Genomic DNA, 23,920 nt, shown 5'->3' with positions numbered 1-23,920 from the left:
TCAACTGGAATTCCATCACCTCCACTAGCTTTGTTCGTAGTGATGCTTCCTAAGGCCCATTTGACTTCACATTCCAGGATGTCTGGCTCTAGGTGAGTGATCACACCATCGTGATTATCTGGGTCATGAAGATCTTTTTTTGTATAGTTCTTCTGTGTATTCTTGCCACCTCTTCTTAATATCTTCTGCTTCTGTTAGGTCCCTACCATTTCTGTCCTTTATTGAGCCCATCTTTGCATGAAATATTCCCTTGGTATCTCTAATTTTCTTGAAGAGATCTCTAGTCTTTGCCATTCTATTGTTTTCCTCTCTTTCTTTGCATTGATCGCTGAGGAAGGCTTTCTTATCTCTCCTTACTATTCTTTGCAACTCTGCATTCAAATGGCTATATCTTTCCTTTTCCCCTTTGCTTTTCACTTCCCTTCTTTTCACAACTATTTACCTTGCTCAAAAACTGACAGCAACTACCCACTGCTTACTGGATCAGTCCAAAGTCCTCTTCACAACCTTTACCATAATTTGGCCCCAGTCCACATATCTTTTTCTATTCTCCACGATGTAACTTCTACTTTTAGCTGCAATAAATCCTGATTTTCTCCCACTGATAAGCTATCTTCCTGTTTTGTTTTACCTGGAAAGCCTCAATCTTTCTAGCTGGAAACTACGAGGTGTGACATAGAGAGGGTTTTATACTCAGATCATCTGGGAAAATCCTGAAGACCCTTCCTCTCTCAGATTCCAAGATTAGGAATACTCTACCTGAATGAAAGTGCAGCTCTCAGTTGTCAATGCTCTGTGCCAAGCATGTCACCCAGCCACACCCCATCTCTTCCTGAAAGCCCTCCCCACTTTGTTCTGCTGGTAGGAAGTCTCTCTCTGAGGCACACAGCATGGACTCTGCTCAAGCTATTCCATTCTGAGCTTGAACATCACCTCTGCAAAAATGCCTCTCCTGTTACTCTCCATCCCTTGCCACTTGTTAATTTCCTTCCTGGCACTCACTGATACAAGTAGTTCATGCTTATTTGTTTGCTTTCAAAATGTTCCCATATAGCACATGAAACTCTGCTCAATGTTATGTGGCAGCCTGGACTGGAGGGAAGTTTGGGGGAGAATGGATACATGCATATGTATGACTGAGTCCCTTTGCTGTCCACCTGAAACATAGTTAATCAGCTATACTCCAATACAAAGTTGGCTTCCCTGGTGGCTCAGATGGTAAAGAAAAATATGCCTGCAATGCAGGAGACCCAGGTTTGATCCCTGGGTTGGTAAGATCCCCTGAAGAAGAGAATGGCTACCCACTCCAGTATTCTTGCCTGGAGAACTCCATGAATAAAGGATATAGTCCATGGGGTCACAGAGTTAGACATGACTGAAGCAACTTAGCACACAACACAATACAAATAAAAAGTTCAAAAAACCAAACGTGTTCCCACTGAAATGTATATACCACGAGGAATGAGATTTCATCTATCCTGTTCACGACTGTGTCCCCTGTGCCTAAAACATAGTGAGACACATTGGTGATACTCACTGAATATTTGTTGGTTGAGTAAAAAAGATGTTTCACTTGGAATTTTTTTGTTTTTCCCCAGAAGTAGTTGAGAACAAGTGTCCTAAGGGCAAAACCCATGTCACAGTCTTCAGTTTTCCATGGCATGTAGTATAACACAGGATATAAGTAAATCCTAAGACCATACTTGTGGAGTAAGACTGCTGGGATGTCTTGCCCATGACTGTTTTTCACCCATTTAACTGTACTACTCCGACTTACTGGGCTGTTGGGGATGTGGAGCTGCAGAGTGGCATGGGTTTTATTTTAGTGCATGATGTTCTAGTCTCGATGCTTGCAAGGGTTTGATCGGGATGGGGTGGGGAGTTTGGCAGGTTTTCTGCAGGGTCTGGGTAGTGGAGATGGTCTTTGCAGGGGAGATGGTACAGCAGAGTCAAAAGGAAGGATGGAAGGGGCTACCCTGATAGGCAACAGCTGAAGCCCACATAAGTCATAGAACAGGAAATCTTGGGGGTGGAGCAGGGGGTGAGGGGTGAGCCATTTACGGTATTCCAACTGCAGCGTGGTCATGGCATTTTGAGGCTTCAAAGCAAATGCTGGAGGTCTCTATGTGAGTAGGAACGTGGACTGTTATTACTGTAGGCCTCGGTGACCTGGCGTGAGAGAGGGAGACAGAGAGAGAGAAGAGAAGGAAAGCCTGGGGTCTTCGTGTCTAAAAATAGAAAGAATCTAGTGAGAGGAAAAAGCCCATTTCTGAACCTTAATGCAGTTAGGCAGCGGAATAAACTGCCTAGCAAGGAGGCTGAGTCACTGGCATTAGAGGCATTCAGACTAGGCAAGATCAGATCCTAAGGGGGTTTTATCAACACCAGCAAGCCTGTCCAGGCTGTGGGCAGTGGGGGAGGTGGTGGGGCTTCAAATGGATCCATTGAGAGGCCTTTTGCATGGTCAGTCCCAAGGGGCAGCTGCGTGTGTGTGTGCTCAGCCAACTCACACTCCCGCACCCTCCGTGGAGGGATATGACCCTGCTTCCTCTTGTCTGTTTCACTGAGGATGAAAGGGGCTATTGCACTCCAGAGATTTCATCCCTTCTCCCTACTACCAAGTCACTTATGTGATCCTGATGCCCCCGCAAGGGTCCAGGTGTCCCCTAGGCCTCCTCACTCAGAAGCTTCAACAATCCTACAGATTTACTTTCTCACACACACACACACACACACACACACACACACACACAGAGGCATGTGGGCTTCCCTGGTGGCTCAATGGTAAAGAATCTGCCTGCATTGCAGGAGACATAGGTTTGATCCCTGGATCAGGAATATCCCCTGGAGAAGACACAGCAACCTGCCCCAATTTTCTTGCCTGGAGAATCTCATGGACAGAAGAGCCTGGTGGGCTACGGTCCATAGGGTCACAAAGAGTCGGGCATGACTGAAGCGACTGAGTACGCACTCACACAGGCATGCACATGAATACGTGTGTAGTCTGTATATTTCAAATACATTCTCTTCCTCTCTGGCTCCGTCTCTCCAACCTGAGCTATTTTCAATAGCTATCAGTTGGACTCCTTCACACTTGTGTCCCTCTGGTTCCCAGAGGGCACCCCTTGCCTTTCTGACCCTCAATGCTTCCTAGAGTCTCTTGACAAGAGACAGGAGTTGTCTCTGCCTCTGGGGGTATCCTTGCTATCTCCTCAAGGCCCAGCAATGGGTATAGAGGTGCCCGCCCATTCTGCTCTGAGAACACAGACAAAATGCAGACTATACTCGTCCAGGGGTCCTGCAGAAGAGGTCACATTCTTTTCCTCCCCACCCTGCCCCATCCTCTTGTTCCTCCCCTCTATGGGGAGCAGAGAACTCAAAACCCTCTTCAGTCCCACTGAAGGGAAGAGGAAAAAACAAGACCCAAATGAAATGGAGCGACTAGTAGTCTGAGAAATTGAAACTGTGCCAGAGGCCCAGGGAGGAAACAGCAGCGGGTGGGGAATGAAAGTGGAAAGGCCCCAGCTGAGAAGCCAATGACCACAAATGGCCCTGCAGGGTCCTGGCCTGGCCAAAGCTGCTCCGCTCTGCTCACGGTTGGCTCAGAGCTGAGCATCTAGCTGGGCGGGCCAGGGGTAAAACTGGGAAGTAGGTGGAGCTAGTCTCTGGTAGCCCCTAGTTTGATTTTATCCCCATTTTGAGACCTTCTCCCAGGTACCCAGTGCTTTCTCACTGTCCCTCACCACCACCAGATTTCCCAGCCTGGTGTCATTTCTGCAGAACCCTGAGTGCAGCAAGTCATTTGTGCACCCAGGCGTGAAATGGTGGGTCAGGGCTGAAAGCTGAATCCTCCATAGCTACTGCATGGATGTTCATAGATTGTATTCAAAGAAGAAAAGAGAAAGATGGTGGCCTGTGATCAAATATGTACTGAAAACCTTAAACAAGGATAGTAGTTTCTCTACTGTGGGACTTCTCAGAGCCTTTAATATGCTAAGATGCACTGTGAAGATCTAAGAGGGGGATCTAGACACAGAATCTTTTTTCTTCTTTGTAGAGCAGCTTACAAGAGTACTGGAGAAGGAAATGGCAACTCACTCCAGGACTCTTGCCTGGAAAAGTCCATGGACAGAGGAGCCTGGTAGGCTACAGTCCATGGGGTCACAAAGAGTCGGACATGACTGAGCGACTTCACTTTCACTTTCACTTTGCAAGAGTGGGTTTTTTGTTTGTTTTGTTTTTGCCCAAGCTGTGGGATCTTAGTTCTCCAACCAGGGATCGAACCCTTGCCCCCTGCAGTGGAAGCACAGAGTCTTAATTACTGGACTATTACTACCAGGAAAGTCCCAAGAGTAGTGTTTTACTGGATGTATTTCCCCTCTCAGATAATATACTTGCATTTTAACAACAGTCTCTAACACCTACACCTGAAAGAATGACTGTGATAGTGGGAAAGCAAGTGCCCAAACTGTTAGCACAAGTGGTGCTAACCACCAGGCGTAAGGAACATATTTCTGGCCAGAGGACCTGGGTGGTATGGCTGTCTCATGTTGCACATTACAGGTGATTGTTACCAGCTGGCCTGCTCCTGCCCCATACAGTCCGGAGTACCTACTATTTATCTTTTTTGTGCTGTGTCTGGGTGACTAGTATGAAGGGAATAGATAGGAGCCTGTCTCCCCAAGACATGCCTATTTCTCTTGCTGACACACTCCTTCCTTCCTGAAGCATTTGACATTTGTGACCTTGTTCTTCACTGACACCACCAGTCCCCCACACTCCATCCTACAAAGCCCCCCGGGCCTGCTACCTCAAGAAGGGCCAGGTGTGAGACGTGTGTGCAAACCAAACATTCCTTTACAGTGCACAGACCTGAGAAAATGGGGACAGTGGAGAAAACTTGAGGGCTCCGCCTGGTCACACTGCTCCTCTGCTGGCCTACTAAGTGTCCTGACCAGACCAGTCCCCAGAGGGGAACTCCACTAGCTCCTGATGAAAGAAGTGAGAGGTTTTCAGCATGGTGAGCTGAGGAGTGGGTAGCAAGAAGCTCTTTGGAAAGAGGTGACTTAGTCCTGAAACTGTGCAACTCAGATTGGGACTTGAACCCAGATCTTTTAACTGAGATCACATCTGGTCTCAAGACTTAATGAAGCTCAGGTTCTTGATGTCTCATCACAGTAAGAATTCAGTGAGAGACAAAGTGATAGGTAAGAAGTGGATTTATATTTAGAGAGAGACACATTCCACCAGGTGTGGAACATCTCAGAAGGTGAGAGGCCCTGAAATGTGGGGCAATTACTTTTTTATTATTTTTTAATTAACTTTTAGAGTAGTTGTAGATTTACAGAAAATCTGCAAAGAGAATGGACTTCTCATATACTCATACCTAACTTTCCTGTTACTCACAACTTGTTTTAGTATGGTGAATTTGTCACAACTAATACACCAATATTTTTACATTATTATTAACTTAATTCTGTATTTTATGTAGTTTCTTAGTTTTTTAAACTCTATTTTTATTCATTTTTTGCTTTAAATTTCTTTTTAATTGGGTAATTGCTTTACAATATTGTGTTGGTTTTTTCCATACATCAGCATGAATCAGCCATAGGTATACATATGTCCCCTCCCTCTTGAACTTCCCGCCCACCTCTCTCCTCATCCCACCTCTAGCTGGTCACAGAGCACCAGATTTGAGCTCCCTGTGTCCCACAGCTAATTCTCACTGGCTGTCTAATTTTGCATATGGTACTGTATATGTTTCCATGCTACTCTCTCCATTCGTCTCACCCTCTCCTGCTCTCAGTGTGTCCACAAGTCTATTCTATATGTTTGCATCTCCACTGCTGCCCTGCAAACAGGTACATCAGAACCATCTTTCTAGATTCCATATATATATATATATATATATATATATATATATATGTTAATACACAATATTTGTTTTTCTCTTTCTGACATTCCAGTTTTTTTAATCTTATTTTTGTATTGGGGTATAGCCAATTGACAAGGTTGTGATAGCTTCAGGTGCACAGCAAAGTGACCCAGCCATACACACACATGGATGCCTTCTCCCCTACTCCCCTCCCATCCAGGCTGCCACATAACATTGAGCAGAGTCCCCTGTGCTATACAGTAGGTCCTTGTTGATTATCCATTTTAAATATAGCAGTGTGTACATGTCCATCCCAAACTCCCAAACTATCCCTTCCCTTTGGGGTGGTTAGTTTTTACGGGCTGAGTAATTTCATAGGCTACTGAGGGGGAGGGATATTCCAACTATTGAGGGGAAGGGGCGGAGACTTTCAGGAATTGGTCCACTGCCCATTTTTTGATCTATGATGGTTGGCCTCAGGACTGTCCTGGTGCTAGTGGGTGTGTCACTTAGCTTATGCTAATGTGTTACAGTGAGCATGTAATGAGGCTCAAGACCCACTGGAAGTCATATCTTCTGCCATCTTGGATCTAGTTAGTTCTAACCAGTTTTTGTTATGTCCTATGGCTTTGTCACCCTTTTAAAGGTTGTGCCCTGCTCCCTTCCTTCCTGTTTCAGTCCTGGTAAGGGTAGGTTACCTGAGAACAAGATGTTTTCTCTGAGAGTTCTCCAAAGGTGAGAACTGTATAGTATCAAGCTCTTCATAAAAGCACAGTGGCTACTGTGTGCTGGTTAGAGGACCCTGGGAGGACTGTTTTCAGCTCTGCACAGGACCCCTCAGAGGCACCCTCACAAACTGGAGTGTTACCGAAGAATGATGACTGAGATGCTGCAAGACCAATGGGTTAAGGCCTCTTCTAGGTCCTGGACTGGTATTGAATGTTATGAACCCAGGGTGAAGACATGTAGGCACACTTAGCCAAGTGAAAATGTGAAAGGGAGACTGAACTAGACGATCTTTCAGAACCGTCTTCCCAACTTCATCTTTCCTTCTATCCCCTGTTTCTGTCTGTCACTGAGAACCTTCCTAGTTTATTGCAGATCAGAGTCACACTCTTGCCAAAAAAACTAACCCTAAAAGGCAAAAGCAGGTGGGAGGTGGCCCAAGCTCTGAACTGGCTGTCCGCCTCAATTCTCCACTCCCACCTAGAGTCTTGTATTTTGCTATCCCCCTTACTAGGACTCTCAGAGGTTGCTTGGTGCTAGCTAGTTGATCTGATAAACTAATCTGCGCTAATGGGATCATGAATGCTAATGAATCAATGTGTTACTTTCCCAAGTGACATATTTGCATTTTAACAGAGGTCTTCAAGAGATAATGCCTTAACTCAAAGGAGTGATTAATGTTGAAATTTCACCTGTTTGCAGTCTAGTAAAGGAGATATATTTGGAAAGGGAACTTTTCCTACCCTTTACATCACACCATCTGCTAGAAGAGGAAAAAGTATGTCCCTGCCCTTGAGGGGTTTACAGTTTATAAAGTTGGGGAATTACAATGGCTGACATTTATTGAGCTTCCACCAAAGCGTCAGGCCCTGTGCTAAGTGCTATATAAATATTATCTTTCAGCCCTCTGCTGTAAGTACATATTTTGCAGAGAAAAGGGTTGGGGCTCAGAGAGGTTAAGTAACTTACTACCAGATTTCATTGACTCTGGATATTAGAGACAACATTTTCTTAGGTTTCCCTGAAGAAGAAAAGATGCCGCTGACTTGACTACAATGCACCATGGCATACAAGAAGCATTTCAGTTTCAGAAAGGTTCAAACTGTGTCTTTGAAACTGTGGAATACAGTAAGTGCTGAGGCTGGCTCCAGAGTAGATACTGTGCCTAACACTATTCCCAGAACTCAGATGGGAACTAACTGGGCAACACACTTTGATATAATAATATAATAGCAAGCACATATTTTAATAGAAAATCATTACACAAGGACTGAGGAGGTTGCACACTGAGTCTGAGGTTAGTGGCAGCATGGATCGATGGGGTTAGGAAGGTCAGTAGTGAAGAGCAACAGGGACAGGGTTCCACGTACAGGGGTTAGGTTGTGCAGGGCTTGGGGCCCCGGTGGGGGATGGTAGGCAGCAAATAACCTACTGTCAGATACCCTTTCACGGGGGAAGTAGGATTTTGAGGGTATGGCACTCTGGCTGGCTTAGCTCAAGTGAAGGGGTTTATCTGGGAAACCATGAGAGATACTTTAGCAAGATGTGATGGGGAAGCAAAGTGAACTGGCAGATGGTCTTCCAAGGCTGTACATGCATGCTCAGTCTCTCAGTCATGCCCAACTCTTTGTGACCCCATGGACTGTAGCCTGGGAGAAGGCAATGGCACCCCACTCCAGTACTTTTGCCTAGAAAATCCCATGGACGGAGGAGCCTGGTAGGCTGCAGTTCATGGGGTCGAGAAGAGTCGGACACGACTGAGTGACTTCACTTTCACTTTTCACTTTCATGCATTGGAGAAGGAAATGGCAACCCACTCCAGTGTTCTTGCCTGGAGAATCCCAGGCACAAGGGAGCCTGGTGAGCTGCCACCTATGGGGTCGCATAGAGTCGGACATGACTGAAGTGACTTAGCACGACTGTAGCCTGCTGGACTCCTCTGTCCATGAGTTTCTCCAGGCAAGAATACTAGAGTGGGTTGCCATTTCCAACTCCAGGGGATCTGCCTGAGCCAGGGATTGAACTCGTGTCTCCTGCATTGGTAGGCGGATTCTTTACCACTGAGCCACCAGGGAAAGCCCCCTTCCAAGGCCAGGATAAGACATTTCAATGTGATAGTGTGGACAAAGTAAACAATTATTGATTCTCACAATTTAATGCCAACATATTAGGAAAGGCTCATTCTGACCACTAGGATGAATTAAAGCTCTCACCTTAAAGCCAGGGGCTTCCTGAAGGGGAAAAAACCCATCAATGTGCAAGGGGGTAGTGTCATTAGAGGTAGCAGAGTTCCAGGGTGCTAGGAACCCTGGCCTCTTCGCTGTCTCTCTGGATGTGCAGTCCCCTCTCTCAGGTTGCATTCCTTTCCTGGAAGAGGAAATAGCAGCAGCACCTACCTAGGGACCCGCTCTCCCCATGGTGATGGGGGAGGGGTACAGACTAGATGATGTATGGCTTATCTCCCCCCATCCACAAACTAGGGTCTGTTGAGCCCCTAATGGTGTGTCCAGCACCATCCTTCGAGGTATACATCAAAGAGGCCCCTGAAGAACTCATCCCCTAGCTGAGGAGAAAGGGGAAGACACAGGAAGTCGAAGCAATAAAAGATGATGGAATCAAGTGCTAAATGGTGGAAGAAAAATGGTCCAAATTCCAAAATGGAAGAGGGGGAACTGTGGGTGACAATGTCTTTTCCTATATTTTTCTGTATTCTCAGAGGTTTCCCCTCTGTATTGGTAATATTTTATATCATCAGGGAAATTTTATAATTAAAAAGAGGAGGGCAACCAATGAGGGGTAGACTGACCAAGAAAGGCTTCACAACAGAGGCTGGACTTGAGCTTCTTAGAGGACACAACGGAAGGATGTGCAACGGTGGAGAAAGGTGGGGGTGGGGCTGCAGGTGGCGCAACAGCATGGAGATGAGTACACAGAGAGGAGTAAGCTGTAAGTGGGGTACAGTAGGGCATGGAGAGTAAGAAGACTAGTGGAGCTTCGGGGTCAGGAAGAAATAGGTCAAAGGGAATATAGATTTATATGGTGACACTCAGCTGTTGTGGAAGACTGGCCTTGGATACCAGGGAGAGGGGTTTCTATTTGACATCGTAAGCAAAAGGGAGCTATTATAGGCTCTTGAGCAGGGAAGTGACATGATGAAAGATGTTTTAAGGAGATTCCTTTGGCAGCAGCGTTGAAGGATCACTTGGCAGGAAGGGGAGGGTGCAGCAACCAGAGGGATCAGTCAGGAGGCTGCTGCAGGAATCCAGGTGTGAGGTAATGAGAGCCTGGGCTATGATAGCGGCAGGGGGAATAGTGAAGAAGGCATGAATTAACGAGGCATTTGTGAGAGGTGAACCACCAAGGCGTGCTGGTTGACTGATAGGAATGGGGAGGGTTAAGTGATTCCAAGGCTCAGAATATGGGCTATTCAAAGGGTGACGGTGTCACTAATAGAGGTAGAGATCCAGGGAGGGGCTCGGGATCAGCGTGGAGGGAAAGGTTGGAGAAGACATCCTGAGTTTGGTTTTAGCTGTGATGAATCTAAAGTGATGGTAAACTCCTAAGAGAAGATGTCCTTTAAAGGTAATCATGAAATGGAACTGGAGTTTAGGTTAAAGACCAGGCTTTATCATTTCCTGCAGTCACCCAGAATTCCAAAGCAGGACAAGCTGTATTTACACTGGCTGTGGAAACCACTAGAGAAAGGGGAGCGAAAAAAAGGAAAAAGACCTAACAGCCAGTTCTGATTTGGACTTTGCAGGTGACAGACACTAAACTGTGTGGCAGCAGCAGGCTGGTGGCTCTGTTTAAACACCCCCCCCCCTCCTTTTTCTGTCAGTGAGTGATTTCCCTATATATTAGAAAGATTACAGCTTGACTCCAGGTGATGAGATGAATATGGAACAACACTCACTTTATTAATCATATCTGCATTCTCTGTGATTTCACTGATGGTGGCAACAGAGCCAGTGTGACACACAGCCCCCTTGCCAGCCCTGTGAGTGGGCTGGTTTTCAAAGTCCCAGCCTACAAACACAAGATGCGGACTTCTGGATACAGAATTGAAGGCAAGTCCTATTCAAAAGTAATCTGTGGGACGTCCCTGGCAGTCTAGTCATTAAGATTCCATGCTTCCACTGCAATGGATGCAGGTTTGATCCCTGGTCGGGATCCCCCATGTGGGCAGTGTGGCCGAAAAGGAGAAAAAAATAATAATCTGGGTACCTCAGTATCCCCTTGTGTTAACTGGAAATTGATCTGTAACTGACTTGCTTGGGCCTGGGTTAGAAGGGGGAAGATAAAGAGAAAGACTACTGAAGGGGAAATGGAGCAATAGAAGACAAAACTTGGGAAATAGTGAGTGCAGACTGCAGCAGCATTTCCAAAATGAGAGGATTTGACACTTACCTGGTTGCCTCCTAGGCCAGTTGTCACCACCATGCCCTCTTCTTTTCTGCATTTAATGGGCTTTTCCACATGAAGAGTCATAGATGGGACAACTGCCCTTGTCAGAGACTCGTGCTCCCTCCTCCCAATCCCACACTTCAACGAGCATCTTCCACTTGCAACGCTTGCCCACTTCTCAGCCACCCTCTATCCAACCATCATCCCTACCTCAAACAGGAAGACTGATCAGAAATCAGAACACAGTTCTCCAGCAGGAAAATGCCAGAGACCACTAGTCCACAGACTACACTGTGTGTGTGTGTGTGTGCGCGCATGTTCATCCACCAATCTAGCCATCTGTTCCTGTTTTTCCAGTACGTTTGGATCAGAGCAAAGAGAGGCCTGTTTGGGTGGCCCTGCCCCCAGAGCTGAGTTCTCTTGGTGGTTTGGAGCCTGCAGCCTGAGCAGACTTACTCTCCATTCATTCTTTAGAAGGCATCACTGTCTCCAACAAGAAGAACGAGTAAGAGGAAGGGGGCTCAAGTCTTACAGCTATCCCTTTATCTGCAGTTCCCTATGCTCCTCCTACTCAGGGATGGGGGATGTCCAGACACCTGCCCAGGGATGAAATTCAGTGGTCTGGGCAGTGAGAAGAGAGCTGATGGGGGAAGCAAATGAGCAGGCAGAGGCCTCTACCATCAGTCACCCTCCCACCCACCTGTGGGATCCTCACTTATTTCTCTCATACCAGCTGTAACAACAGGGCTCCAGCTGGCATTAAAGTGCTGTGGTAGCTCTCACCATGCTCTGACACAGGTGTGACCACCACTGGGATGATCCCAAGTGCTGAGAGGAGTTTTCAATCTGATTCTACCAGGGCCGTCGGTTGAAAGGCATCTCTGCTCTCACAGGTCTTGGGAGCTTAAAACAGCCTTCCTGTCAGTGTAGGACTCAGCACTCCAGCTCAGCTGTCTTCTCCACTGGATTCTGCGGCCAGACTCCCCATTGCTCACTCCTTCAGGCCTACCAAGGAGGCCCCAGGTGCAAATCTACTTTATTCTTAACTGATTAACCCATTGGTGTCTTAGCTCCAGTAAAATTCTACCACAGGAGGGCCCTGAGGCCTGGGGACAAAAAGACTCTAAATTCTGAGGCTAAGAGGAGGGTGTTGACAAGACAAAGACCAGGACCAGTGAAAGTGTTAGTTGCTCAGTCCTGTCCAACTCTTTGCGACCCCATGAACTGTAGCCTGCCAGACTCCTCTGTCTGTGGAATTCTCCAGGCAAGAATACTGGAGTGGGTTGCCATTCTCTTCTCCAGGGGATCTTCCCGACCCGGGGATTGATCCTGGGTCTCATGCATTGCAGGTGGATTTTTTTTTTTTTTTTTTTTTTTTTACCATCTGAGCTACCAGGGAAGCCCAAGACAAAAACAAGTCAAGAGAATCTACTTGGTGATTTACCAGGTACACCAATGCCTTTGATGCCTTTTGGATCTGACTCTTCTTTCTCTCTCTCTGGGACTTCCCAGATGGCTCAGTGGTAAAGAATCCACCTACCAATCCAGGAGATATGGGTTCGATCCCTGGGTCAGGAGGATCCCCTGGAGAAGGAAATGGCAGCCCACTCCAGTATTCTTGCCTAGAAAAATCCCATGGACAGAGGAGCCTGGTAGGCTACAGTCCATGGAGTTGCAGAAGAGTTGGACATGACTTACCAACTAAACAACAACTCCTATCTCAGCCCAGCGCCACCACCCTAATTACCTCTCACTAGGATTGCTGTCAGAGAAGGCAATGGCACCCCACTCCAGTACTCTTGCCTGGAAAATCCCATGGACGGAGGAGCCTGGTGGGCTGCAGTCCATGGGGTCACTGAGGATCAGACACAATTGAGTGACTTCACTTTCACTTTTCACTTTCATGCATTGGAGAAGGAAATGGCAACCCACTCCAGTGTTCTTGCCTGGAGAATCCCAGGGACGGGGGAGCCTGGTGGGCTGCAGTCTACGGAGTTGTACAGAGTCGGACACAACTGAAGTGATGCAGCAAGAGCAGCAGCAGCAAAATTGCTGTAGTAATTGACAAGTTGGTCGCAATCCTTCTTATTCCAGTCAAGTTTGGTTCCTGGGGCAGAGCTAACCATCCTAAAGCAATTTGTGTTCATTGGCCAATAGCCCTCCAGAGCCTCCTTAAGTCCAAACTCCTCACGCTGATATCAAAGATGCCCTGAATCCAGGTACCCCTTCCCCAGTAAGTCATTTCTCCCCCACTGCACCTCCACACCCATCCTCTCCTCTAGTCTACTCTCCTCATTCTTCCTTAATCACATCATGACCCTCTCCACTTCCACCCTTTTCCCTAATCATACCTCCCCCTTGGAAGCTTGCTCCTTTTCTAGCCAACAGTCTCCATCTCACATATTATTAACAACCTAACTCAAGTTCAGCCTCCTCTGGGAAGCCTCCTCCCTCCAATCCAGCCCACATTGCTCCTCTCTCTGTACTCTGAACCCCTATGGTGCTTACTGTTTAGAACACCTAATGTGGTAGGTAATTGTTTCCCAACTTGTATTATTCTTAGTTGCTTCATATGAATAAGTATGATTTTTCTGCTAAATTATGAGTTTCTAAAGAGCAGGCTCTTGGCTCTCTCCTTCTCACCAGAACATTGGCATTGGGCTAGACCCAGGAGTGCTCGAGAGACCCCTATTCCCTTGACTTAACTCCATAATGAAGGAAGGATGAGATGAATGAAGGCCCTCTGAGGATCTTCTCCAGCCGTTTCCTCCACATGTTCCAGGCCTTGGAGGAGCTGAGGCTGCCCAGAGAGGTCTAGCCAGCCAATCGGCTGTTGGATCTCTAGTTTTCAGTCCACTCCCACCTCCTAAGGCTTTCAGAGCGATCAATAATGCTGCTTAAGTGATCAATCTGAGACACAATGGACTGCAGGGGCCAGTGTTTGATTAACTCGAGAGAATAAATGTATGTTGGAAGAGATGGAGCAGGGAGGGAGGAGCAGAAGAGAAGGCAGGAAGAAAGATGAGCTAGGGGAAGATGGAGGGAGAGATTTTATGAATGAGGAGCTGATAGGATGGAGCTGAGAGTAGTTCTCAACTGATTCAACAGCTGAAGCACGTTCTTACTTAGGCAACTAAATGATCGGGGGAGCTTTCTCAGAGCCCAGTGAATATGCTGGGGCTGCTGGGCAATCTTTGACCTTGGCAGGATTACTGCTGTCACAGCCAACTGAGAGCCTAAGAGGCTGCAGGCTCCATATTGGATAGAGAAGTGGGTTGTGGGATGGAGACTTGGGGCTTGAGCTATGCTCGTAGGCTGAGTCCACAGAAATCCCAAGCCCTGGCATCCTTCGGTCCTCCACCCAAGACTGATAACTAGGCTATCCATGATGATATTGGAGAATTGGCTTATCTGCCAGGGTGATGTCAGTATTACCTTTTCTCTGTCCATTGCTGTACATACTACCCCTAATCCCCCTACTCCAAGGCTCAGGGCCTGGAAATTTAATTATTTGGCAGTTAACAAAAAATGAGTTTCTTTCCGATTTTTATTTTTCTGGAGGGCCCAAATCTCTAGCTGTACCACTTCATAGTTTTTTTTTTCCCTAGGAAAGATAGTGTTATCAGGAAAAAACAGAGCAGATGGCTTATTACTTTGAGAAAGTTCCTCCTTTCATCTAACCATGATTCCTGCTGCTCTCATTTAAAACCTATCCTTCAGATATGATATAATGGTGTTATGCTCACCATCATTCAGGCTCAAAGCCTTTGACTCTGCTTCTTTCCTCACCATATTCATCCAATTGGTAGGTACATCAGATATCTTCTGCCTCCAACATCCATCCACCCACCTCCTTCTTCCTATCCCCAGCCAGCTACTGTAACAGCCTGCTAACTGGTCTTCATGTCAGGATGGCCCCCTTTAAATCAATCTGCCAAAGGGAAAAAAAGAAAAATGAGCCTGAAGCTAATCAAGCCTAGAGATAACTTCCACTTACAAGGGATGCAGGAGATAGTGGAACAAGCTAAATGACAACAGGGTGAAGCAAGCAAACCAGAATGCGGGCTAATGGGTGGAACAACTGATGAGACTTCTCTGTTTAAGTCAGAGAGAGGGGACTGTCAAAAAGTCCTTAAGAGGCATAATGAGAAAATGTAATGTGCTGAACTTTTTTGGATCTTGATTCTAACAAGCCAACTGTACAACATGTTTTGAGACAGTTGACACTCATGCGTGGACTGGGTCATGGATAATAAAAGGACTATTGTTACTGTTAGACATGTTAATGGGACTGTGGTTATATGAGAAAAATCTCCATTTTCCAATGTGCATAGAGAGGTATAAGGGTGAAATGACACAACTGATGTTTAAATTTTATTTTAAAATACTTCAGCAAAGAAAAAAAAGGATAAATAAGGTAATATGGCCAAGTCCGTCTAGTCAAAGCTTTGGTTTTTCCAGTAGTCATGTATGGATGTGAGAGTTAGACTATAAAGAAAGCTGAGTGCTGAAGAATTGATGCTTTTGAACTGTGGTGTGGGAGAAGACTCTTGAGAGTCCCCTGGACTGCAAGGAGATCCAACCAGTCCATTCCTAAAGGAGATCAGTCCTGAATATTCATTGGAAGGACTGATGCTGAAGTTGACACTCCGATACTTTGGCCACCTGATGCAAAAAACTGACTTATTGGAAAAGACCCTGATGCTGGGAAAGACTGAAGGCTGGAGGAAAGGGGGATGACAGAGGATGACATGGTTGGATGGTATCACTGACTCAACGGATATGCATTTGAGAAAACTCCGGTAGTTGGTGATGGACAGGGAAACCTGGCGTGCTGCAGTCATGGGGTCGCAAAGAGCCAGGCATGACTGAGTGACTGAACTGAACTGATGGCCAAGTCCTAATCACTACTTATTGTGGATAATGGGTATATGGAGTTACTATACTATTTTCTCATTTTTTTTGGTTGGGGGGGAAAGTTGTTCATAATAAAGAACAAAAACAATAGTCATCCACTGTACCCCAGACTCCTTTCCTAGCTTTATCTTCTACTCCTACCTCATTTCTCTGTGACACCTGCCCTGTGTCCTTGCCCAAGTGATTCTTGTCTCAACTTTATCCCTTCCCTCACTCATTAATTCATTTATTCAATAAATATCTTGTAAGGACCTCTTGGGAGAAGGCAAAGGCACCCCATTCCAGTACTCTTGCCTGGAAAATCCCATGGACAGAGGAGCCTGTGGGCTGCAGTCCATGGGGTCGCTAAGAGTCAGACACGACTGAGCGACTTCACTTTCACTTTTCGCTTTCATGCATTGGAGAAGGAAATGGCAACCCACTCCAGTGTTCTTGCCTAGAGAATCCCAGGGACGGGGGAGCCTGGTGGGCTACCGTCTCTGGGGTCGCACAGAATCGGACACGACTGAAGTGACTTAGCAAGGACCTCTTGTACACATTGGGCCTGTAAATGCAAAGATGACTGAGGCTGAGGAAGATGAGGGGACTCCTTCATCTTTATATCCTTCCCAGCAACTAGCACAGGACCTTGCTCATAACAGGTGCTCAACAAACATTACTGGAACTGATATGCAGGGGGAGATGGGAGAGAATCCCTGTCTCCTATGAACTCGTATTCAATCCAACCCAAGAAATGCTTATTGAACACATACTATGTGTAAGGTGTTGGGTGCTGTGGAGATAAGAGATGAGAAACACCAGGCTCTTTCCTCCACTGAACTTACAGTGTAGACAAGACAGATAAGAAGTTACATTTGCATGTGAAGACTTTATGAATTAATGATTCTAGAAATAATAATGGGGTATATCAGTGATGTACTAACCAAATGCATTTTATTTTATTTTTTGGTGGCATGCAGGATCTTAGTTCTCTGACAGAGACTGAACCTGTGCCTTCTGCAATGGGAGCTCGGAGTCTTAACCACTGGACTGCCAGGGAAATCCCCGATCAAATGTATTTTAGAGACAGTAAGTGTAGGAGTAGTTCAGAGGAGGGAGAGAGAGGCCTTTGGTCTAGACTGGTCAGAGAAGACTTTCACAGAGGAGTTGAATTTGAATGTGTATGAAAGGTTGGGTACAGGCAGAGAGGAGAGGGGAGGGGCACTCCTGGTGAGTAGGATGGCATGAACAAGAGTACAGATGCAATAGAAAATGTACAAAAGACCTGCTTAGGAACCCTGATAAAAGAAATTTGCCTGGAGTAGAGAGTCCACATAGGGCTGAGTTTCTCAAGTAGACCAAAACCATCAGCATCACCTTGAAACTGAGCAGGACCCTGCGGAGGCCCTCCTGGGGACAAAACTCTTTTGGAGTCTCCAGGTTTCTTCTTTGCAGGATAAAGTCTTTAGCCCCCTAGAACTCCCAGAGTTCCAATGGGCAGATTCGAACAGCTGCTAATCTGGGAAGGGAGGGGATGAAGAACCTAGGGAGGAGCAGTCAAGAAACAATAGTACAGTCTTGGGGCAGGGCCCTAGTCCCTCCTCAAGGAATATGTTGTTGTTATTGAGTTGCTCAGTCATGTCTGATTCTTTGTGACCTCATGGACTGCAGCATGCCAGGCTTCCCTGTCCTTCACTATCTCCCACAGTTTGCTCAAACTCATGTCAAGGAATATATATAAGATCTTTGAGTTCTTCTGCAGGAACTAAGGCCTCCACCCAGGTGAAGGATGGCAACTTCAGGCTGAACATAAGATTCCTGGAGTAGCCACCCTGTAGCCCTCACCCCAAATTCTGCCCACTTAAAAACTTCTCCCCCTAAACCATCAGGGAATTCAGGATTTTTGAGCAGGAGCCAAGCATTCTCATTTCAGAGCACTGCAATAAAACTTTCCCTGCTCCAAACTCTTGACGTTTTGGTTTATTTGCATAGGGTACACAACAAATGACTTGGGGGAGTCTGTTCAAATGCATTCCTGGACTCAAGCTCTAGACTTATTGAAGCAGAAGTTCAGATGGGGGACCCAGGAATCTGCATTTTAGCAGTTCCCCCAAGCGATTTTAAGACACATTAAAATTTGAGAATCCATGATGTAGGCAGAGTAGAAAATAACCTTGGAAGAATACGCAGTGTTAGGCCCACTCAAGGAGAGCCTTGAATGCCAGGCTCAGGAAGCTGAAATTTACCCCTCTGGTAATCACTCTCTCAAAGATGATCATACATGTCATGAATAAAGGATATTAGTAATATTAATTCAGCCAGTGTGTGTACTATGGACCAGAATGGAGAGAGACTAGTACAGTGTACTTGAGGTGGCAGCAGGGTCAGGGTGAGCCAGGGTAGTCAGAGATGGTTCTGAAGTTTCTGGTCTGGGAGACTAGAAAGCATGTGTAATAGAAAGGTCAGAAAAGCAAGGCATTTTTAATGAGATGAATTTGTGAACGTTGAGTGGGACATGAAGGCAGACTATCCAAGGGGACGCCCTCAGCAAGAAGGTGGAAAGCGAGGACTGACATAGTGGGGAGGGGTTAAGTTTGGGTTAGAGAAGTGGGAATGGTCAGGAAGGGGGTGAGAGGGGAAGCCATGACCCCTGGCTATGCACCCTTGCAGACAGAGGAAGTGGAAACAGGAAGAGGACACATGGATCTGAGGGGTAGGAAGAGTAATAGCAAAACAGAGGGAAAAAGAGGAGTCACTGAGGTGGAAGGAGACCCAAACAGTGCAGCCAGGCAGAGAGCATCTTCAAAAAGCTAGGGATGGCTAGCAGGGTGGTTAATGACAAGGTGAAGCTGGGCTCAGAGAAAGGTCACTAGCTGGGGCATGCATCAAGAGAAACCGGCTCATCACCTGTTTATCACCGTAAACACAAACAAGCACACTGGCTCCTCCACAGAACAGGCAGCATCCGCTCCCTCGCCTCCCCCTGCCCTCCCCGCCCCACCCACCGTGTCACGCTGTCCTATGCACACTCCGGTTTCTAACTGCCCAGGGGAGTAGGCGCTAGTGTGCCACTGGGCTGTTAACATTCTGTCAGAAGGATGGTGCCCTCAGAAAAAGGGGCGCTGCCTGTCGTGGGTGGGAAATAATACAGGACCCCAAGATCCCTGCCCTCAGCTGGAGGGTGGACTAGAAAGGAGGGAAGGTGGTGCCCTTTCCTCCCCTTGCTCCCTCCCCTGCGCCCCAGCCCTCAGATTTCTCAGCAGGGCCGCAAAGTCTAGCCCATTTTGAGAGTCCTTCGTTTAGGCTGCTGATAATGCAAGAGAATGTTTTCCTTCTTGAATTTATGGTAAGAAGAAAAACAGAAGTCCTTGAGAGAAGAGCCAGAACAGAGTTTTCTGCTGCGAATGCTAATAACCTTAAGGCTGGACCACAGCTGAAGCTATCTTGGGTGTGGCCTCCTCCCAGGGGCCTGAGCTAAGGGTCTTCACCTAGTATGGATGAGGGCCCTCCCAGCCCCCCTAAAAGTGATCGGCAGGGCCTCTGTGAAGCATGAACCCCGAGAAGCTGAGCTTGTCAGCGTGGGCTTCATTTCCTATAATTTGCTCCAGGTGTGCATGTCTTCGGGTATGTATGTGCATGTGTGCACAAGTGTGCTTGTGTGTCTGCCTGTCTTGTCTGAAGGTATTGTGTGCAATGTACATGTGTGTGCGTTTTGTCACTTCAGCTAGCCTGAAGCCTTCAAAGGAACAGGGATCCTGCTTCCATGGCATTGGTACTGCCTTCTCAGGGTGCCTCCTCTGGTGCTGGGCTGCGGAACCCAGTCATTTCTGCAGAGTGGGGGTGGGTGGGTACAGAGTGCTTCTGCTGTCCTGCTCCCTCCAGGGACTCAGGGGGTACTACTGCAGTGAGGCAGTGCAGGACCAATGCCTCTTCTCTGCCCCTGCCCCCCTGAACCACCCCCAAATCCCACCCCTTGTCCCCTCCTGCCTTGCCCAGCCTGCTGCTGTTCTCAGCAATCCCAAGGCTTTCCTGTTGCACTCTTTCAATCTACTATTGCTCCCCAAAGGCCTGGTTGGTGGCAAAATCCCCTGATCAGGCCACATGGCTCACTTCCCCAAGACCCAGGAACTGTGCCATTCACCAGAGAGAGGTCCCCAGACTCCTGCAGCCTCCTAGGAGTCCCCAGGCCCCTCACCCAGGGAGGCAGAAGCTTGACTCTTGGAAGCCACAGCACCAACAGCATCACTAGCTGGTGTTTATGGGGGCACTTGCTGGCTTTGGGCAGCTAGCCCAGCCAGTCTGCAGGGCACCTCAGATCTGGGAGATGCTAAGAGCCGAGAACCTGGGGCACCTACCCCTCTACTCTGGCTGGCCTCCTCTCTCTGGTGGTCACATCAGCTCACACTTCTCAGCCAATTGTGGTAGTGAGTGTTGGTGGGAGAGAGGGGAGGATCTCTAAACACACAGCAAGGAGTGTCTCTCTCCTACTTGGATCATATCCCCTCCCTTCTCAGAATCCTGCAGTGGCTCCCAACTACCTCTCACATCCATTTAAACCTTCTCTCTGTGGGCCTCCAAGTCCTCCATAATTACATCCCACCTTCCCACATCCCCATTCCCACACACGCGTTATGCATAACTCAGGGCCAGACAGACAGTCAACGCCATCCACAACAGCTCCAGCCTGGGTCCTGCCACAGGTGCCCAAAGCCCCACCAACAGAGCCACTCCTCCGCCTCCTTTGAAAATGCAAATGTTAACTGAATGGGAAAGGCAATACACCGCCATCAGCTGTTAACACCTAGGCCAGACCAGGATTCTGTCATTAGATTTGACTGAGCTGAGAGCTAAGCCCCATCTAAGCATCTAAGGGAGTGGGGGAGGGGACCCAGAGGCGCCGAGCAGCCGACCGGAGGGGTGCAGGGAAGGGGTTCTGACGTCGAAGCATCTCAGTCACGATTTTACCAAAGGCTACAGTCTGACTCGGCATCTCCACTTAAACCAGTCAAAACCACTACTTCTCCCCCACAACACACACACCAAATTGCTTCCCCTCCACACATACCATACATCACATCTTATTTCACCTCAAGGGTACCCTCACACCAAGCTGCCGAGATTGAATTGCTTCTCTCACATGAAAAAATAAAATAAAATAAGCTACGAAACTGGATAGAAGCTAGCATGTCTGCCTGGGCATGGCCAAGTCTTGTTGAGGTTTCCCAGGGGAGAGCCGAGAGTCTTTGGCTCAGAGGAAATAGCAAAGGCTTCCTGGGAAGCCTCTCTCAGCTCCCAGGAAACTAGGTTCCCCAGTTTCTCCTGCAGTGAGCTTGACGGGCCCAGAAAGGGAGGGAGGGGCAAGGTCCCCCCAGCTGATGGCCCTGGTGGCTGAATCGCCACAACAGCCTGGGGCCCTCAGGCCAAAGTGTGTGCTTTTTACCCCAAGACTTCCAGGGGAGAAAACTCACTTGGGGCTTCTTTCTGCGTCAGCACAGAGTCCCCCACCCTCCAAGCCAAGAAGGGCGCCCCCAAGGCAGCCTTGCTCTTAGAGCAGTTTGTGATACAGGGCAGAGTCCAGGGACTGCCCCGCCCTCCGCAAGACCTGCCGGAGGTAGAGACCACCCGGTGGACTCTAGGGCTCTGCAGCTGGACTAAGATGCAGAGGGGAGGGGACAGGCCTGGCAGAATTGGGGGTATACTGTGATCAAGGGCTCTTTGGTGGCAAATGGTGGGCATACTACCTGCTTCTAACAGGATGGTGTCAAGCATTTTTGCCCCTGCAGTGGTTTCAGTGTGTGTGTGTGTGTGTGTGAGAGGGTGTGTGTGTGCAAGAGAGGCCCAAGAGCTTGGGTATGAACGGGCACGACTACAAGAGTTGGGAACGTTTTTTGCCCAGAATGGAGTTCTTAAGGGCCCTGGTGGAGGGGTCCACAGCAGCACCTTGGGATGGGGGGTGGTTGTGTGTGTCTTGGGGGGCGCAGGTACTGCATCTGCAGTGACGTGCAGTTGTCATGTAGTTTCTCTGAGACAACACACTCATTCACAGACATACACTCCAAGCTCCAAAACACCCAGCTGGGGAGTCGAGTGTGTGTGTGTGTGTGTGTGTGTGTGTGTGTACATGTGTTAGCAGTGCTGGGGAGGGGGTGCATGTAGGGGTCTGTGTTTGGGTGACTGCTTTATTAGCATCCTGGTGGGAGGGGGCAACTGTAGCTGTGTGTATGTGTGTGTGTGTGTTTCCTCTTTGGCTGGGGGTGACTCTGTAAGCTGAGCGCCGGGTATACGGTGCGGCTGTGTGTGCGTCCGTGTCCTCGTGTGAACATGGCCCCGGGAACCACGCACATGCTTCAGACAGCTGTTTCTGGCAGCCCCGAGGCTTGGGCTTCTCGGGGTACCCCGGCTAAGTGGCCACCTCCCAGCAGCCGGGCCCCGTGTCTCGCCGGCTCTCCCAACTGTGCCCACGGCCCCGGCGCGCACACAAAGGCTCCATAATGAACGCGCTGAGCTCCCCTGAGCTCGGCTCCTGAATCCGCACCCTCGGCGGCCGAGGCGAGCCCGCCAAGCCGGCGACTCACCGGGGCAGCGGGCACACCACCGGCTGCTCCCCCCGGCCATAGACCGCCCAAACTCCGGGCGGCCCGACGCTGGGCGCCCCCCGCCCCGGCTCCCGGCTCCCGGGGGCGCCAAAGCGCCCGGCATCCCCGAGCCGGCCCCGGGGCGGCACGCTCCCGCCGCGACTCACCCCCAGCCGGTCTGAGACTGCGGGCGCGCCCCCCTGGAAGCAGCGCGCCTCTTACCTTCCTCCTCCGCCTCCTCTTCCTCCTCCTGCTCTTCCGCGGCGCGGCGGCGGTGGCGGCGGCGACGGCGGCGGGACTAGGGCGCCCGTGTTCCCGAGCCCGGCACGGGCGTGGGGCTCAGTGGCGCCGGGCGGTGGGGCGGGTGAAGGTTGGCGGGGCGGCAGCAGCTGGCCCGGGACGCGGGGAGCTGGCGCGCAGGCGGCGGGCTGCGGGCAGGCTGGCAGCGGCGCGCGCGGGCTCCTCGGGCGGGCTCCATGGCTGCGCCGCGGGCGGCACCATCGCCGTGGCTCGCTCGTCTCGCTCGCTCCGGGAGTGCGGCAGGCGGCGGCGAGGTGACGGATGGCGGCGAGGCGGCCGGACGGCCGAGAGGGGAGGGAAGAGGGGGCGGGGGAGGGGAGGGGAGGGGGAGGAAAGAGGGGAGTACGGAACGAGGGGCCTCTCCAGCGCCTCCCGACCCTCGAGCGCTGGCGTCGGTTTCCCCGAATGGGAACGCGGCTTAAAGGCACAGCTGCCGGCTCGGGTCACAACTAAAAATAAGCACAACATTGACAATTGGGGAAAGGATCTCGCAAGATACAACCCCACCAACCCAGCTCCCCAGCCCGGCGCTGCCTCACTTCTTGAACCTGACCGTTCCGGCTTGGCTCTACCGGGGAAACTGCTGGCGGCTAAGAAGACAAGCCCATTTTCAAAGTGAACCCGGGGAAAGTGGGGGAAATGGGGGCGGGGGGACGAACTACGGAGAAGGGACCACCGGGCCGCTCGCCTCGGGACTTCATTCCCTGGCCCCTGACCTTGCCTCCAGCACCCCCTCGCCCCTGGGGTTTACTCGCCTTCTGCTGGGGTTGCCCGCCCTGCAGCCCCCCTTCTGGTCACCACCGCCGGCGTCCACACGCACCTTGAGTTTCGGCTCCGGCTCCAGCTCGCAGCGCCTCTCCCCAGCACTGGAGTGCGAGCTGTTTCGAGCCCAGGCCCAGCCTGGAGAGCCCACCACAGGAAGGGCGCGATCCGCCGGCTGGCAGAGGTCCACTTTGAGCATGCAGTCGGTTTGGTGAGAAGAGAAGGAGGTTAAGGTGTGTGTGCGTGTTTGTGTTCACCAGCAGATGGAGGGAGGGTCCTGCACAACACACACACACACACACACACACCCCCTAAAGGAGAGTAGCCAGGCACACAGCACAGTGCCTGATGAATGATCTCAGGACATTTTTAAGAGACACGC

The 23,920-nt window shown here is 49.3% G+C and overlaps 1 protein-coding gene across 2 annotated transcripts in view; it reads right to left on the bottom strand.

Moving 5' to 3' along the window:
* Positions 1-23,021, bottom strand: part of FRMPD3 (FERM and PDZ domain containing 3) — a 145,642-nt gene extending 122,621 nt beyond the window's left edge. The window contains exon 1 of one of the 2 annotated variants that reach the window (XM_070785392.1): positions 22,699-23,021. The gene's annotated coding sequence lies outside the window, so the exon portion shown is untranslated. The remainder of the gene's footprint in view (positions 1-22,698) is intronic. The other variant, XM_070785395.1, reaches the window with a different exon arrangement.
* Positions 23,022-23,920: the final 899 nt, after the last annotated feature.

The sequence above is a fragment of the Bos indicus genome, chromosome X (genome assembly GCF_029378745.1).
Source record: "Bos indicus isolate NIAB-ARS_2022 breed Sahiwal x Tharparkar chromosome X, NIAB-ARS_B.indTharparkar_mat_pri_1.0, whole genome shotgun sequence".
Lineage (NCBI taxonomy): Eukaryota > Metazoa > Chordata > Mammalia > Artiodactyla > Bovidae > Bos > Bos indicus.
The sequence above is the reverse complement of the archived record's forward strand: the minus strand, read 5'-3'. Positions and strand labels throughout refer to the sequence as shown.